The following is a 6014-nucleotide window of genomic DNA, read 5'->3' on the forward strand; positions in this document are numbered from 1 at the left end:
CTCTGATCGGGGGCGTATGTGTTGTCTGGACAGTGTAAGTATCTAGAGTAAAAATTGTGCTTAAATAATCGCGATAACCTAATTCAGCGCATGAAAAGTTTACGAGGTCGACGCAATTCTAGCACGTGTATATAGCAAAGAGCGGGATTTCCGCAACGCAAAAATGTACGAGCCACATCCTATCTAATCTTTACGCCGGTACTAATAGTCAATCCCAGCGTTCAGTATCTTCCTCGAGTGAAAACGCACACATACACACAAAGGAAAAAAAAGAGAGAACACCACGACCGACGATTCCGCCGCCGCCGTGAACGTATATTTTAAAATCGCTTTAATTTTAATCGAACCAAGCGGTCACTATCAATTAAAGTGCATTAAAGCCAAGACGAGCACGAGTATTCATCCGGAGGGAAGCAGTTCATTCCACTTTGGCTGCTCGCAGCGGCGCGCGGCGCGAGGCTAGGTATCGTAGCTTATCGAGGAAAGGATGGCAGCTCTCATAGGTTTCAGAAGCCCTCGGGGCCCGGAGGCCATCAGCCTGGAAGCTTAGAATTCGCATCGAGAGGCACATCACGTCTCCGAGGGGTTTTCTTCTTTCTCTTCCCTCTGCTCCACGCTTCCTCTTCTCCTTTTTCATTTTCTCTCTAGCTCCCTCCCTCTCTCTCTCTCACACACACACACACACTCTCTCTCTTAAACACAGATACACGCTTTCTCTCTCCCTCTTTATTTCTTTCCATCTACCTTACTACCGGTCATCGCAGCACGTTAGATCAGGCAGACAAAGTGGACACGAAGGGCCCAGACACGCTTGTGTATGAGTCGGTTTAGAATGAATTTCGTTCGCGTCGTCGAATTGCATTCCAAAGGGCCCCACCGTTTCCTGTCCGCGTGTCCTCCAAGCAGCCTTGCCGTGTGTGCTTCTTTCTTTTTTTTTTTTTTCATTATTCGCCCACCGATCGAGACGAAGATACCGTGTGCTGATGAGAAGGCCAATCATGCTTGTCAGTTTATCATTCAATTTATCAATCATACGGCTCGTAGAGCCGGTGTGTTCAAAGTTTCAACGCTTCATCGGACAATAGTCGGAATAATTGGGAGATCTGATTTTTGCTCCGCCTTACACGTAATAGAGAAAATCGGTCGAGTCCCAGAACTCGTTGTACAGAAATATTATTGTATATGAATATAGTAAAACTTAGGTAAAACTTAAATTTATGAGATCAAAATGATCAGCCTATTATGAATCAAGTGCTTTCTACTGTATATGTATATGTTTGATCATAGTTCAAAATAACACAGTGTTTTCTTCTATGCAATTACCTTTATTATTATTTAAATTAATTCTGCACAACTAATTCTGCACAATTCCGCAAAATTATAAAGACTTCCGTGTCTTTATCGTCGGAAACTAGCAAACGTCGTAATAAATACTTCCGGTCATGTTCTTGGAAGATTCATTAACTGATTGGTCGATTGTCTGAATCACCCACATGTAGCATTAAGAGAAGAATCTCTTTCACTTTCAACTTTCAAAAGTTCACTCGTGAAAGGATAGGCCGGTGCATTATCTAATTGCGAGACTAATACCACGAAAAGCTTTGGAATTCCTGCTACTACCTAACTTTGTCTTTAATTCAATTGCCAGTCGCAGTATTGGCATGGCGTTATTTTGTTTTTAGAAAATTCATACATACAAAGTGTCCCATTTTAAAATGCGATTATCTGCAGAACTAACTTTTTCCAGTTGTAGAAAAAATACGAAAAGTTACATTTTACAACTTTTTCATGTGGGCCTATATTGAAAATTCAAAGAATACGTTTTGTAGATCTGTGTCAGTATATGTAATAATTATAATATTGAAGTCAGATATTATTAGAATCATCTAATATGTTGAAATTAATTAATTGATATTCTTAAATGTCCTAAACCTTCATAGTACCTTAGATTAGTACTTTAAATTATGTATCAGATGATTGCATAAGAAAATAGAAAGGGCAGATTCGGAATCAGCGCATAAAACTCTATAAGTACCACCATCGCAATGTAATTGTGAGACAAATTTGGTGTTGGACAGTGTTATTAAACGATACTTTAACTTACTTTTGGCACACACACACCAAATTTTGTATATTTAGTATAGAAAGATGAATATCTTGATAAATCTTCAGATCACTGTGATTATCGCGATAAATTTTGTTTTCAACGTTACCATTAAATATGTAATCGACTTGTTCATTTTTATAAGGGAATAAATATCACTGTTATCGTGATTTCATTATTGAAAAAATATGAGTATTAACTTACTTTTGTTATCCACTGTAAATGCATAAAATCCGCAGTCTGGTAAATACATAGAATCAAAGCAGGAAAAAAGAGGGAAATTGAATTACTATTCAATTGAGTACGGTGCACTGAAGCGTCGATACAATTAAGAGTTCGAAGTGATAGCGGGTAAAGTGTATGCATGATTCATTGGTTCGTTCTATGAATACGTTTATGGACACAAAATAGCACAGGGGAGGACAAGGCTGCCTGGAGGACACACGTGCAGGAAGTGGCACGCCCTTCGGAATGCAGTTGGACATTGTGAACAACCGCAAGCTAGAGAAACAAAAGAAATGCATTCTAATACGTTCGATACGCACGTCGCCGTAGCCCTTCGTGCCTCGACTGCGACGACTTTCACGTGATATCCTCTTGGCAGAGAATTCGATTGAAAGGCCCTCGAATACGCACGTGTTCGTGTTCCGGGAAGAAAAGTCAATGAACTGGAAACTTTCAATCTTAAATCACAATCGGGTTGCCGATTAAATTCAATTGCTGTGCTGCAAGTGGACGACCGTCAAGAATTTCATGATTGATTTGCTTGGAAAAACGAATTACTCACCGACATTTTCTAACTCTATAACCGTCGACATGAACACGTGGGTATGGATTATATGTATGGCGTATGGATATAAGAATTTGTAAAATAAGAAAAATGTACTAGATATAATACCTCGTATTTTATTATTCAATATGTAATAAAACTTCGAATACGTGTTGCTTTATTTGCGTGCTATTCTTTTTTGTTAGAATAGGATCGATTAACATTCTCACGTTTAAAATTTTACAGACGATATTATGGCTTATTTATTGCTTCCATAAAAAAGATTCGGTTAAATTATTAGTCTTCGAATTCGATTCCACGAGTCATGGGGGAATTGCTTATTTTAATAGATTTGCATTTGTCCCATTTTGAACTCATAAAATGGCAGTATGTATCGGTAAATGTATTTGTTAGACTTTGTTAAAATCTTCACGAGGGGGTCTGACTCGTTAAAATACGGCAAGGGGTTAAATCAACTATTTATTTATCTTTCACCCCCCCCCCCAATCTAATAATTATATTTTTTTACTGTTTAGAATACAATTGAATGGCGCAAGGCATTTCACCGTTCCCACAAAAGTTCCTTCTCTTTCATGGACGACAGGAAAATATGATTGACGCATGTACCAGCACTGTTTACAGAATAATTTTCCGTTATTGTCAAAGGAGCAATGCGGAAGACGTATCGAGGGGTAAACCCGCTTTTGGACACCAGGAATACGGTAACTCGATGAAGAAGCAATGTAGCGAGCATCTTCGATCGACGATCATGTTACCGGACAACCTCTAAACCCGGCAGAAATCCGCTCGGGTTTCTCTATGACTGGATTCGTACCGAGACACTCGAGTAACGAGGACGCGTTTGCAAAATGAAGACACATGATCGGACGAAAGCGTTCGACTTGCGATATAATGACACAACGGCGCTGCGAGATGATTCTAACGGATCCATTTTTTACTGATGTCCACAGATTGGGATGCAAGACTGTGTTACAACGGAAAGTATCGAAGAACACGAAGGGCTCTATTTCTTGGAAAATATTCTGGCTAACAAGTGAATAATTTAACCAATTGGTTCTTTTGAAATTTTAACAAGAATCTATTGCTAACAACCTTAACCAGGAAAAATGATATTTTTCACTTATGCTCCTCTATACTGTACACAAGTATTCGTTATAGTTATACTTAGGAATTTAGCCACATTTTGCTCGTGCCCGTTTTTTACTTTAAGAGAGGGATATCAACCCTTTCATTCGAACCTGCACTCTACGCTCATAAATCGCAGATGACGCAAGGTATAAAAAAGGTATGAAAAGTTTCTGAAAAAGTCGTGAAAAAGATGATTTCCTCAAAAAAAAATTTCGCGCACATTTATGAATGAAAGATGAGATACAACTTTCACTTCAACTGTTTTTTTATATCTTTCGTCGTCTGCGATTTATGAGCGTAGAGAGCCGGTTCGAATAAAAGTACGTATAAGTTCACCCTTAAAATAAAAACCGGGCACGAACGAAATGTGGCTAAATTGTTAGGTATGTCTAACGGACACTTGTGTAAAGTTTCATGAAAATCGACGTGTGTCAGTCACCGGGGTTCCGTGAGCGTAATTTGATACGAAGAACGTCCTACAAGGATAACGTATAAAATGCCAGTAAAAGTTTACTGTCTTTCTAAACTTGATACTTCCTCGACTAAAATTTTATATCATTTCTCATATCGACCGTTCATTTTGTTCGTTCGTCGACGGGGCAGTCTCAAATGTTATACCGTTATCAACGATCGAGAGCCAGCGTTCCGGTCAGTTTCAGAATTACTCATCTACGTGGTAGCGTAGGGTAAGCTAATGGCCGTGGTAATAGAAAAAAAAAGAGAGATAAACTCGAGATGATTGCTATGCGACCTGATTTATACCTTTCCCTTCTATAACTCGCGAGATTTGCAATTGCGACCAAATAAAGTGCAATCTTTAATAACCACCTTGCGCTAATAACAACCCCATTTTCTTTTGTTTCCCTTTATCTTCGTGCGCGGTGAATACGATGATTTTGTTTCTGCGCAATGTGATTTACAGATGCTACGATACCGACGAGTTCTGTTTCAGTTTTTCTTGTTGAAATCGAACAGCGAACTCGTTCGGGCGCCGCACAGTGAGCCGATTACAGTAAAGCTTTGATCTAAGAAAACGGAAACTGGAGGATCTACGAAAAACGTGGACAGGAAGCTCGAGCTGCGTCGGTTGCCCAGCACACCATATCAGTGTGAACCACTACTAATCCAATTACAAAACTTCTTTATTTCTCATTATTTTTTCGATAGGACTCATTTGTGACCAACTTATTTGTGGCATTTTTCACATAATTCAATCATTCTTTCATATTATTACAAGGCGTTTTCACTCCAAATTCACCCTTTTGCAAATCAAATTCAACCTTTCACAAATAAAGTATTTTTAAGTAGTCTTCATAAAAAAAATCAAATCAAATGTAAATTAATTATTAAGAAATTCTAAATTTTATTCATTGTAAAGATCTACGTGAAATACTTATTTAAAAGTAATTACCAATTCGTTAACTTTGTAATGTATGAAAACCGCGTGTAGATATGTGTATTCATTGTAGCCATTTCCTGATTTATTAATTTCAAAAATGAAAGTACATATGTTATTATTGCAGCGTACCGAGTATTGATTCTTATAAATAGATAATTTAAGCGAAGTAAATAAGTAATTAATTTTAAATATTCCTAATGTGGATGAAATTGGTTTGCAGAAGGGCGAATATGTGGAGAGTGCAAAACCTGTACATACAAATAACCTGTCCGCTCTGTATATTCTGATAGTTAATATTGAAACACTTTCCAAGCTATAAAGAACTATTTGCAAGAAGGGACTGACAGGTTACGCGCGGTTAAACAGGATAATCCGGAAAAGTTAATTTCAGTCATCTTAATTCCCTGGTTAGATCGGAGGATCGAAATCTGGAGAGGCAGTGTCCAGGAACAGCTGAAACTCGACAGAGGGGCTGCTCGTCGCGGAAAGGAGCCCGAATGAGTGGATGCATAATGGTGAATCATATCGCTGCCGAAGAAACTAGATCATTAAGCCATGCAACCTTGGATTTCTTGCCAAGTTCAGTGCACTGT

General features: G+C 38.5%; 1 protein-coding gene across 3 annotated transcripts in view; it reads right to left on the bottom strand.

Annotated features, from left to right (window-relative positions):
- LOC143216500 (uncharacterized) overlaps window positions 1-6014 on the bottom strand; it is an 84502-nt gene that overhangs the window by 43021 nt on the left and 35467 nt on the right. The window lies entirely within an intron of this gene.

This window comes from Lasioglossum baleicum, chromosome 15 (genome assembly GCF_051020765.1).
Source record: "Lasioglossum baleicum chromosome 15, iyLasBale1, whole genome shotgun sequence".
Taxonomy (NCBI): domain Eukaryota; kingdom Metazoa; phylum Arthropoda; class Insecta; order Hymenoptera; family Halictidae; genus Lasioglossum; species Lasioglossum baleicum.